We start from the raw sequence: 13730 nt of genomic DNA on the forward strand, positions 1-13730 counted from the left end.
AAGATATGGACGAAGCTTAGTCGCTACTCTTCGAGCGCGATAAATACAATACAGTTTTTGTAAATCTGAGATAGAGGGAGAATTAGCCGACGGGGTCTAAACGAAAGTTGTAGTACTCATAAATACCAACGCATGGATATAAAGAACGTAGAAAACGAAGCTCGTACTCGGAAGATACAGACGAAACTTAGGGGCTACTTTACTATAAAACTCTTATAAATAAAGGATGAATCATTCATATTTTCTTCACACCATAAGCCTTTCTTTCTCTCTCTAACTTCTCTCTAGCCTCCCTAAACCCCTCCCAAGTCTAGGGAACCTCCCTAGGACGAGAAGGAAGCCCCGGAGCGCCCGACGACTCCGAGAAGAAAAGCTTTCGGCTTGGAAACGCTGCTCCAGCGAAGCCCAGTTTTTAATAAAAATTTGTTGTTTCGTCAAGGGAAAATTGTTTTAAGGGTAACGAAGTGCTGTCCGAGTACCGAGTCACCACCTTACCAGGTGAGTGCATAGTTACTTTCATCTTACACATAGATATGAAGTATTTTATATAAATTACGTGCTACGTGTGCATATTATCTGTATACTTGCTATCTATGTTGGATGAACGATTTTATACATGTTTTAAATAATCTAAACTGTATATGTATTTTATATCTACAAAATGTGTTGGGTAAAACCTGGGTAGATTAGAGGTGAGATAAATGATGAGCGATGAAAGATGAGATAAATGATGAGCGATGAAATATGAGATAAATGATGAGCGATGAAAGATGAGATGAATGATGAGCGATAATATATGATTGATAAAATATGGTGTGAAGCGATGACCTAAGCGATGAGCCAAAACGATGAGCCAAAGCGATGAGCCAAAACGATGAGCCAAACGATGACCCAAGCGATGGCCCCGTCATCTAGCAGAGTATGGATGACAACCACGGACTATTCTAGAATGTTTAGTGGAACACTAGCATGCTCGCAACCTGTAGGTGTTGTGAACGATGTGTTCACCCGGTGTACTCTAAAAAAAACCCATTGACAGGTATTACGAGTGGACTCTCAAAAACGATACTGTCAATAAACGAGATAAACCCTGGCGACTATGCAGACTTAGTGCCGATTCCTTAGGATACTCCTTAGGAATGAATGAACGATGAATAGTTGAATCTTAGGGTAGATCCTTAAGAGTAAAGAAGATAATAGGGATGGGTAATTGGATTGATTGTTTGATGTTTAACATAATAATTATATTATTGTGGGTTGAAAACCCTATGTACTCACCAGGTTTCCCAACCTGAACCACTCAAGCTTATTTATATCACAAACATATGAAGTCACATTACACTGAGAGATTAAGGAGATATAAATCACTAGTGATAATGAATGTAAGTTCTGTTTATGCTTATGTTTCTGTATTGAAGATGACATCCCAAATGTTTTAAAATGAATAAAAATACTTTTCTTCGTAAATGCTTTGATAACGTATTTATCATGTTTTACTGGGAACAAATTCCGCAACATTTTTATTAAAAGAGATACTCTAATTTTTATAAAGCATAAACAAAATCGGTCTTTTCTGGCCGTGAAAATGGGGATGTCACAGTTGGTATCAGAGCATTAGTTTAAGCGAACTAGGAATAAGGATTTATTTCTAGACTTAAACTTAGAATGCTAAGCGATGATCGTGAGGAGTGTGTCTAATATGTTTTAGGAAGTACACCTGAATAGACACAAGCACTAGCTTATTTAAGGAAGATGACTAAATTGCTTTTATATGCTAAGTGATTTATGCTAACTTATATGCTTTATGATGTTATCGTTTGATCGGATCTATGGTCTGTTGCCAACCAGATCTGGAAATTTTATGTGTTCAGATTTCTAAACGTTTAATTACGGTGTTAGAACTGGCATGTAACTTTTCGGAGTAATAAGGAGGAATACGCGCCTAAATCTTCCTCTATCTATATTCTCGTCTCGATACACCGAACACCTGCTTTGGTGTGCAGAACATCATGGTGAAGACTCGTAGTGAATTGAGAAAATGGAGGAAATGAGAAGGCTTACGATAGTGAATGATACCTATCGAAAGATATCGTAAGAGTGATATCTTGCCTTTAGAATGCGTCTAATAAATAATATGTCTAGTACAGGAGAAGTACGCTTTCGATTGGCAGAAAGAAAGATTATCCATAAAGTTATCCCATCATCTAACATTTCCATCACCAACCGAGTTGAAGCGGAATTGATGATTGAAGATACGCATGGAAGAAGTCCTAGTAGAGTCTAGGGAAAATTATATGATTGTTTGGACACATTTGTATGTGTTAAAATTGTTTTTTGTGATAATGACTTGGAGAACTGCGAGACAATACTTGGGACGAGTATGAGTAGGCGTGAAAGGTAGTAGAGGCCTAAACTACCGGAAGCACAGGACTCACACTTGGATCAAGGAAAGTCACAAGGTTACCAAGGAGCTAGTAATTGATTTCTTTTTATTCAAGTATGTCATAACAATTTTTTCGATAAAGATTAAGAAGATGATTGTTATTCCGATCCTAGTGGTCATACCAAATTGAGTCCGACTACGACGAGTATGTTACATGGTTCCGAGAACCAAGTTCGATGTAGAACCTGACTTAAGCTGGAAGAATTAATCAAAGCGATCAATAGAGGTATCGCGATGGTTGCTTGTAGCTAGAAATGCTACCTTTTAAGATGAGATTAGAACATGAACGAAAGTATAGTCTGTTCTGGAAGACTCTAAGAGTCCTGATTCTAAGCGTTGCAACATACGATGATAGGTCATTAGAATATGACACATCGTTCCATTGTAGTAGTTAAAAAAAACTTATCTTAAGTCCGTATCCAGTGAGGATCGAGATTGTGACTTGAAGGTCATAATTTGGAGTCTAACGTGAGATAAGGAGCAAGTGCAAGATCGGGCACCGCGTGCAGTCGAGAAGTCCAAGAATTAGATACTCATTCGAAGGAACATAGAAGTTACTATTATTACCTAGGATAAAGAGATAACGTACAGAGTCATTATACAGCCCAGTTTGGTTGATGATTTCAGGACGTAATCATCCTAAGGGGGAGATAATTGTAACGCCCGTAGATCCGGGCTAGTCAATTTAGAGACAATGAGCATCAAAAAAATGAGTTTTGATGGAAGACTATTTAGAAAGATTAATCTTAACCATTTGATAGTATATGTTACGAGGGTTCCGTACATATAAAGAACGCCGAAATCTGAGTTATAACGAAGAAGTTATGGCTCGTCGAAGTTTTACGGAAAAACCGGCACGACACGGCGCGACGTAAATAGTGAATTTATGATACAAGACTTTTTGGACTTAGTGATCTAAACAAAAGTCGTAGTATACGTTAAACCGAGAGCGTGCATAAAAAGAACGCCCAAATCTGACTTCGTATGAGGAAGTTATAATTTTTCTAAGATTTGACATAGTAATGCACAGCCCGGAAATTCGAATTTTAGATCGAGCGATTTTTGGCCAATGCGACCTAAATGAGAATTGAATATATCATTAATAGGAACTCAACGACAAAAAGACAGACAAAAACGGAGTCCGTATGTAGAAGTTATGAATTTTACGCGGTCATTTAACAGTATAATTTCCTCATACTGTTAAATTTAAGATCGGTCAAGAATTAGTCGACGGAGTCAAAAGGAAAGTTGTAGATCTTGTTTTTACCTACGCGTGTATATAAAGAACGTCAAAAACGGAGCTCGTATGCGAAAGATATGGACGAAGCTTAGTCTCTACTTTTCGATCGCGGCGAATTCGATACAGTTTTGTAAATCCGAGATAGAATGAGAATTAGCCAACGGGGTCTAAATGAAAGTTCTAGTACTCGTAAATACCAACGCATGGTAATAAATAACGTCGGAAACGGAGCTCGTATGCGAAAGATATGGACGAAGCTTAGTCGCTACTCTTCGAGCGCGATAAATACAATACAGTTTTTGTAAATCTGAGATAGAGGGAGAATTAGCCGACGGGGTCTAAACGAAAGTTGTAGTACTCATAAATACCAACGCATGGATATAAAGAACGTAGAAAACGAAGCTCGTACTCGGAAGATACAGACGAAACTTAGGGGCTACTTTACTATAAAACTCTTATAAATAAAGGATGAATCATTCATATTTTCTTCACACCATAAGCCTTTCTTTCTCTCTCTAACTTCTCTCTAGCCTCCCTAAACCCCTCCCAAGTCTAGGGAACCTCCCTAGGACGAGAAGGAAGCCCCGGAGCGCCCGACGACTCCGAGAAGAAAAGCTTTCGGCTTGGAAACGCTGCTCCAGCGAAGCCCAGTTTTTAATAAAAATTTGTTGTTTCGTCAAGGGAAAATTGTTTTAAGGGTAACGAAGTGCTGTCCGAGTACCGAGTCACCACCTTACCAGGTGAGTGCATAGTTACTTTCATCTTACACATAGATATGAAGTATTTTATATAAATTACGTGCTACGTGTGCATATTATCTGTATACTTGCTATCTATGTTGGATGAACGATTTTATACATGTTTTAAATAATCTAAACTGTATATGTATTTTATATCTACAAAATGTGTTGGGTAAAACCTGGGTAGATTAGAGGTGAGATAAATGATGAGCGATGAAAGATGAGATAAATGATGAGCGATGAAATATGAGATAAATGATGAGCGATGAAAGATGAGATGAATGATGAGCGATGAAAGATGAGATGAATGATGAGCGATAATATATGATTGATAAAATATGGTGCGAAGTGATGAGCCAAAACGATGAGGCAAAGCGATGAGCCAAAACGATGAGCCAAAGCGATGATCCAAAGCGATGAGCCAAAACGATGAGCCAAACGATGACCCAAGCGATGGCCCCGTCATCTAGCAGAGTATGGATGACAACCACAGACTATTCTAGAATGTCTAGTGGAACACTAGCAGGCTCGCAACCTGTAGGTGTTGTGAACGATGTGTTCACCCGGTGTACTCTAAAAAAAACCCATTGACAGGTATTACGAGTGGACTCTCGAAAATGATACTGTCAATAAACGAGATAAACCCTGGCGACTATGCAGACTTAGTGCTGATTCCTTAGGATACTCCTTACGAATGAATGAACGATGAATAGTTGAATCTTAGGGTAGATCCTTAAGAGTAAAGAAGATAATGGGGATGGGTAATTGGATTGATTGTTTGATGTTTAACATAATAATTATATTATTGTGGGTTGAAAACCCTATGTACTCACCAGGTTTCCCAACCTGACCCACTCAAGCTTATTTATATCACAGGTGTTGATATGAAGTCACATTACACTGAGAGATTAAGGAGATATAAATCACTAGTGATAATGAATGTAAGTCCTGTTTATGCTTATGTTTCTGTATTGACGATGACATCCCAAATGTTTTAAAATGAATAAAAATACTTTTCTTCGTAAATTCTTTGATAACGTATTTATCATGTTTTGCTGGGAACAAATTCCGCAACATTTTTATTAAAAGAGATACTCTGATTTTTATAAAGCTTAAACAAAATCGGTCTTTTCTGGCCATGAAAATGAGGATGTCACACCTTCCGCGCATACTGAAGACCCTCCGCCTCCTCGCAATCAAACCTGCCATACCCCCTATTCGCAAATCCCTTCACTCTTCGCAATCCACCCGCCTAAGCCTCACTGCAAAGCCTACTCACCCTTCTTCGGTAGCTACCATCTCCTCACCATCAACTCTTCTCATCCAACCCTCTCACCAGAGACATGCCCTCCTCTCACATCCTCGGATTTTACCCTCCTCCATCCTCTACTCAATCCTCCTCGCCATCGTCTAACACCATCAAATAATATCTAATCAATAATTCTGTTACAACCCAAAATTGGAATCCTAATCCAATTGTCCAAAACTCAGGGTAAAAGACCATTTCACCCCCTTCCTAACTTGGCCCAAATCCGAGGCCCAGCCCAATAGCACCAAAATGCCCGATAAGGCCCAACTTCCAAATTGTGCCCAAAACCCATCATGGGCCTAATGGCCAAATAGGGCCCAAAACTCTTCTAGCCTAAAAGTGGCCCAAACCGAGAAAGTCAACAGAAGTCAACGGCCGCTGAGTACGCCCAGAGTACTCAAGCTTACACCCAGTGTACTACCAAACGAGTCATGATCAGGACCGGGCAGCGTACACACAGCGTACAGATACGTACTCCCAGCGTATGTGCCCATTAGGCACTTTTCCATTAAGTGCTTAATACTTGCAACCAAAAGCCCAAACTTCATATCCAAGTCTTATTAAACGTCTTAATCCATAAAGTCATGAACTTTGAGCCTTTTCATGGCTCAAAAGGACCCAAACCTCACTTTTAGCTTTCTACTTTCATCGTAATGACCTAAACACATGCATGGTTGATCCACAACCATCAAGATGCTAAATTTATGGACTAAGGACCTCGGAAACATCAAGAGAAGCAACTCCTAACTTCTGGAGTGGAAGGAATCCACTAGATCTCATCATATGACCAAAATGGGACAAAAACTTCATAAAGACTATATCTAAGCAAACAAGGAGCAAGTTCTAAGCTTTATACCTTAATGAAGCTGGAAATGATGTGAGAAATCTGGATCTACAAGCTCTCCTTTGATCAAGACTCTTTCTTCCAAGTTATTCTTCTTCAAATCTCACCAACACACACTAAAACATACACACAAGAGGGTCAAATCTCTTCAAAATGGGCTAGGGTTTCGAAATGTGACTTAAATGGCTTTGGAGGCTAAGAAACAAGAGGTCCAAGGTTCATAGTGTTGTTTAAATAGGGTCCAAACCCTAAAAATTAGGGTTTGTCCCCTGCATGCGTACGCCCCGCGTACTACAAGTATTCCGGAAATGGAAAAACTGCCCCCTAAGGACCAAATCTGTAAAGTAATTACATACCAAGGGTCAAAATGAAAATACCTTGAATCGGGTGTTACAATTTGAAAATATGGAAATTGGCCTTCCAAATCGCCAACAATACGTAAAAATAACGTTTCTCTCATCCGGAACCACCTTCGAAACTTTGAAGCATACACGACATCATCTGTAAAATAGTCTTCTATAAAACGATTTTGCCCGACTTCATGATTTTCTACAACGAAGGTCTTCTTGTTTGAGGTCGTGAACGTGAACTTTGACCTTATCGGTTTTGGAAATACATCACTGTTTTATCCATGACGGAACCAACAAATGTTGCCTCTTCTTGCACCATCGACTCGGAGGATGAAGATGATGATAATGACATTGTGGTTGAGTGAGTCTTTTGAGAGAAAATAAAGAAATATGTAGGAAAATTATGTTAAATATGTTTGGTATTTATATAGTGGTAAATTAAAAAATAATATATATATATATATATATATATATATATATATATATATATATAAAATGTTTGTAGACGTTAATATTGAAAAAAGAGGAAAAATATTTTTTTTATAACAGTTGCAATTCAAATCACAAAAGAAAAAAGAAAACATTGGTCAAATCACATGAGGAGAGAGAGGGCGGGGTACCCTCCCCTCACCCTTTTCCCGTACTTCTTAAACCGCACGCTCGGTGTAGTGTAGTAGGGTGCGAATCCGGCTCCCGCAATTCCTTCCCTTCCCACACCTTCCGACCTTAGTGGAACACCTTCCATCAAATTTATCCATATCATACATCATTGTTTGAAACAAAAATTGTACTTCGTGTGGAATTTCGCTAGTTATTAGCGAAACCATAAGTTCCTAAATAATAGAGATTCATTGTGCTTTATAAATGTGTTTCATGAAATTGATTCAACAACCAATATTAAAAGCAACCAACTGTCAAATTTTCTATGATGTTCTTGAAAGAAAAACCTTACAAGTGTAAGCCATATTTATCTATCATCTCAACTACAAACAAATTATCTATAAAAAAAAACTGAAAAAAAAACTAAAAACATGTTACCTAGAAGTTTAATAGTTCAATTATGGGATAATGACTTGAAATGGTAACGAACTTCAACTTTGTTCACATCTAGTCATTGAATTATTTTTTTTGTGTTTGATTGACCCATGAATTATTTAAAATTGTTCATATTTTACCCTTATGACCGGTTACAACCGGTCATAAGGGTAAAATGTGAACAATTTAAAATATTTCAAGAGTAAATCAAGCACAAAAAAAGTCCAATGACTAATGTGAAAAAAATTGAAAGTTTGTTACCTTTTCGAGTCATTATCTCATAAATGGTTCTAAATATTATTAAGAATAAGCACAAGCGGAATATGGAGGTCACAAAAGTGAGCATGTTATAGTAATCGTGTGATATACCTTTATTGTATATGGTACCTAAAACAACCCTTAGCAATGCAGTAGGAGCGACTTCAATCACATGGAAATTGAAGGAAAATAATTTTGGTATTTTGAGACATATGCTTAGGACATAGGCGACAATTTTCACTCCAGAGAGTGGGGACGGTCGTTGTAGATCGTACGAGGAAGAGAGGACATAAGATAAAGAAGTGTGAAGATAATACGATGTTAGATTTGAGTGAGATTTTTTCTCTTTCCAAGGACACGAGCTTTGATTAGAGAGTGTGGATGCATAAGATCAGAGTCGTGGAGCAGTACATGAGTAGTCTAGGTTCTACCTTTCTTTACATTGTTTGTGCATTTTGCCCACTTTTCATTTTTTTTTTACTTTCAAATTGTTTTGTCGATACTTTTGTTCGTAGTTATTACTTGCATCTACATTTTCTTTTTGTTTATTAGTTCTATATGCACCTTCTCACCGTGCTTCTTTTGATTCTCGATCTTATTTTTCGTTTAATTGCTCGTATATGTCTCTTTTTTGCCTTTGTGAAACTCTACTGATTTTTTTTTGTGTGTTGACGTTTGACTTATAGGTAAATAAATAAATCTAGTTAAAACTTTATCTCATGGACTAGGATTAGTTCTATGAGCTACAACATGGTTATGTGGTATATATTCTATTTTGAATACTTCTTACAAACACAACACAAAACATATCATAGTTACCGAAATCAAAACTACTAATCTAAGTACTTTTTACCAATAGACAAAATAAAGTAAGTAATGATTACAAAAAAAGGGATAATGACTTGAATGAGTAACAAACTTTCAACTTTGATCATATATAGACACTTAGCTTTTTTTGTACTTATTTACCCATAAATTATTTGAGATTGTTTTTGTTTTACTCTTATGACCGGTTGTAACAGGTCATAAGAGTAAAATATGGACATTTTCAAATAATTCAGGAATTGTAACACCCAAAAATTTAACCCAATTTAAAACTTTCCCAAAACATTAAAAACCAATAGTTATTACATATTTGTTTTCAAAATAGTATATATCAGAGTTTTCCCAGAAACATAAACAAAACATGAGGAGCTGTACGATCATGTCTTCGCCTTGCCGCGATCCCCCGATGTACCTGAAACAATAAACTAAAACTGTAAGCCCAATAGCTTAGTGAGTTTCCCCCAAAATACCGATACACTGCACATAACCCATATACAAATAACAACATATACTGGGTCCACAAGTTTACAGACTAGATTACCCCCTGGGCCCACAGTGTGAGTCTGGATTGCCTTACGGACCCACAACTCACATCTGGAGTTCCACCGAGCCCACAGTACGAGTCTCCCTTAGCTCGTATCTAGAATGCTCCCGGGTTTGTTGGTTACCGCACGGAGCAGTATCACCTCAACCCATCTCACATAATATGTCGACATACAACATAACTTATGCACATACGGATAATCATACAGAATCACACGTAGTCCTACAGATTTACCAGACTAGCATATCAACTGGCATACATCACTAGCTCAAACTCAACATATCAATAACTACTAGGATATCAAATCCAATGGGCCGGACTTGGTGCCTTAGACCCCTTAGTATAGTGAGGGTAACTCACCTCACACTGTCGACTCGAAGATAAACTCATGCTCTCGGATTGTCGGCACAAACTCCACCACCTATATTCACCATAGAACCATACTTGTAAATTTTCAATTTCCCGAAGTGCCCCCAGAGGTCCACTGGTCAACCCTTGGTCAAAGTCAAAGTCATTGGTCAAGGTCGACAGTCCATGTTGACCTCAACTCGTCGAGTACCCTCAGCTACTCGCCGAGTTCCTTGCATAAATCGCCAACTCGCCGAGTCACTAGAGTGACTCGTCGAGTTCCTAAGGTTTGTGGCCGTAAACTCCTTGGCCAGCTCGTCAAGTTCCCCTTGCAACTCGCCAAGTCCATACGTGTCCAAAGGTTGGGAAAACCCTAGCCGACTCGCCGAGTCACTCAACTGACTCGCCGAGCCCACGACAATCTTCATCGGACTCGCCGAGTTGACCATGCAACTCGCCGATTCCCTTCAGTCCTTCATCCATACAGACGCTTTTAAGCCATGCTAAGGTTCCAAATTGTAGATCCGGCTTCCCAAGGCATGTTTATCACGTAAAGTTGCAAAATTTACGTGCATGCAAAGCTCTAAAGTCTTAAAATGATAAAACCAAGCTTATAAAGAAGTCTCACACTTGAGGGAAAGCTCATACTTGTCAAAGCTGATAAATTTATGGACCTAGAGACCAAGAAGAGCTCAGATCTGAAGTTGCAACTTCAGATCTTAGCTCAAACACAAGAAAGGCTTCCAAAGAAAAACACCCAAAAGAGATCTAGGAAGAAATGAGCCAAAATAACAGCTTAATACCTTCAAAAGGGTGCCAACTGAAGTGGATCTCTGATTCCCACGAGTTCCTTGCTTCTAATCACTTGTTTTCCCCAAGCTTTTCTCACCAAAAATCCTTCCTCAACGCTTAAATACACCAAAGAAGCATACACACACGAATTAGGGTTTTGAAATGTCAAGGGGCTGTGAAGGGGAGGATGGGGGAGGCCAATGATCCTTTAAATAGGGTGCAAAACCCCAGAAATTAGGGTTTCATCCTCCAGATCCTACTCGTCGAGTCCCTACTTAGACTCGGCGAGTAGGTCACTTAAACATGCGGACCAACCCGCTGCTACTTGACGAGTCGAACACCCAACTCGTCGAGTAGGCCTTGAAATCAATAAAAAACTTATATAAAAAAAATCAATGCCTGAGAATCGGGGCATTACAATTCTCCCCCACTTGAACTAGACTTCGTCCTCGAAGTCTGCTGCGGTGAACAACTCCGGATAGTGCTCCCGCATCTCTGCCTCTGACTCCCACGTCCACTCGGATCCCCTCCGATGCTCCTACTGTACCTTTACCAAATGTATCTCCTTGTTCCGCAGAACTTTCGTCTTCCTCTCCAGTATGGCCACAGGCCTCTCCACGTAATTCAAACGTTCATCGACCTGAATATCATCCAACGACACCACTGCCTACTGATCCATAATGCACTTTCGCAACTGCGAAATGTGGAAAGTGTTGTGGATCCAGCTAAGCTCCTCCGGTAGCTCTAGCCTGTATGCCTCCTTGCCAACCCTGTCAATGATCCTGAACGGCCCTATGAAACGGGGACCCAATTTCCCTCTCTTCCTGAAGCGGACCACACCCTTCCAGGGTGAGACCTTCAAGAGTACCATATCACCCACCTAAAACTCTAACTCAGATCGGCGTCTGTCGGCATAACTCTTCTGCCGACTCTGAACGGTCTGCAGTCGCTGCCTAATCTGTTGAATCTTCTTGGTAGTCTGCAAGACTCCCTCCGTCCGTCCCATCACCCTGTGTCCGACCTCACCCCAGCAAACCGAGGTGCGACATCTCCGCCCATACAACAGCTCGAAAGGCGGGGGGCCAATGCTGGAATGATAGCTGTTGTTGTAGGCGAATTCTGCAAGGGGTAGGTGGGAATCGCAGCTCCCACCGAAGTCAATGACACACGCCCTCAACATATCTTTGAGGGTCTGAATGGTCCGCTCGCTCTGACCGTCGGTCTTTGGATGAAATGTTGTGCTAAAGTGTAACCGCGTGCCCAGTTCCTCGTGGAACTTCTGCTAGAAACGGGAGGTAAATCTAACATCCCGGTCGGAGACAATGGAGACCGGAACCCCATGGCGAGCAACAATCTCGCGGACGTACATGTCGGCCAACTTCTCGGCCGAAGAACTCTCCCGTATCGCCAAGAAATGGGCACTCTTGGTCAATCGATCTATGATGACCCATATAGCATCAAATCCCTTCGTCGTCCTTGGCAACTTGGTAATGAAGTCAATGCGGCCTCTGATACTCGGCCTTGACCATCCTATAGGTCAAGCACCTCTCGACATACCAAGCGATTTCTTGCTTCATGCATGGCCACCAGTAACTCAAACTCAGGTTTCGGTACATCTTGGTGGCCCCCGGGTGAATAGAGAAGTGAGACTTATGAGCCTACTCCATGACTGTCTGCCTGACCCCACCAGACATCGGAACCCATACTCGACCGCATCGGGTCAATAATCCCCGGTTATCCTGCAGAAACTGGGTGTTCTCACCCTCGATCCTCTCCAACTTCCAGTTCTCTGGTCGCATGCCCTCAACCTGAACATCCCTGATCAAGCTCACAAGCGGAGAAACCACCGCTATCCTCATACATATCGTTGGGGTGGAAGGCACAGCTGACTTGCGGCTCAAAGAGTCTGTCACCACATTCGCTTTACCAGGGTGCTAAAGGATCTCGCAATCGTAGTCAATGACTACATCCAGCCACCTACGCTGCCTCATGTTCAGGTTCGACTGATCCACGATGTGCCTCAAGCTCTTGTGATCCATGTATATAGTACAACGGACCCCATATAAATAATGTCTCCATACCTTGAGAGCGAACACCACTGCTCCCAGCTCCAAATCATGCGTAGGGTGTGGCATCCCCATTTTCACAGCCAGAAAAAACCGATTTTTTTATGCTTTATAAAAATCAGAGTACCTCTTTTAATAAAAATGTTGCGGAATTTGTTCCCAGAATAACATGATAAATACGTTATCAAATCATTTCTGAAGAAATGTATTTTTATTCATTTTCAAAACGTTGGAATGTCATCGTCAATACAGAAACATAAGCATAAACAGAACTTACATTCATTTACACTAGTGATCTACGTCTCTTTTAAATCTCTCAGTGTAAAGTAGCTTCATATCAACACATGTGATACAAATAAGCTTGAGTGGGTCAGGTTGGGAAACCTGGTGAGTACATAGGGATTTCAATCCCACAATGTTATATCATATATATAATTTAAAACTCACAAAATATATTATTTCATCATATATATATATATATATATATATATATATATATATATATATATATATATATATATATAGATAGATATAAGCAACTCTTTCCCTACCCCGTTAATCCTCACAACGAGACTATCCATACTCTCGAACCTTAAATTTTACCTCTTACTTAATCCATACTCTCGGATCTAATCCATGCTCTCGGATCATTAACTGTGCCCATTCCATACTCTCGGACTAGGGACAAATGTCTATGTCTAAATCCATACTCCCGGATTAATGACAAATAACTATGTCCTATCCATACTCCCAGACTAAGGACAACTGACTATGTCTTAATCCATACTCCCGGATTAATGATAATTGACTATATCTAATCCATACTCTCGGACTAGGGACAATGGCTATGTCTAATCCATGCTCCCGGATCAATGACATATTTTAAAGTTCTATTCTCTGTGTATAACTTATTCGTACTCATAAGAAGATACTACC

Source organism: Lactuca virosa, chromosome 8, assembly GCF_052849685.1.
Source record: "Lactuca virosa cultivar CGN04683 chromosome 8, Lactuca_virosa_CGN04683_v6, whole genome shotgun sequence".
NCBI classification, from domain to species: Eukaryota; Viridiplantae; Streptophyta; class Magnoliopsida; order Asterales; family Asteraceae; genus Lactuca; species Lactuca virosa.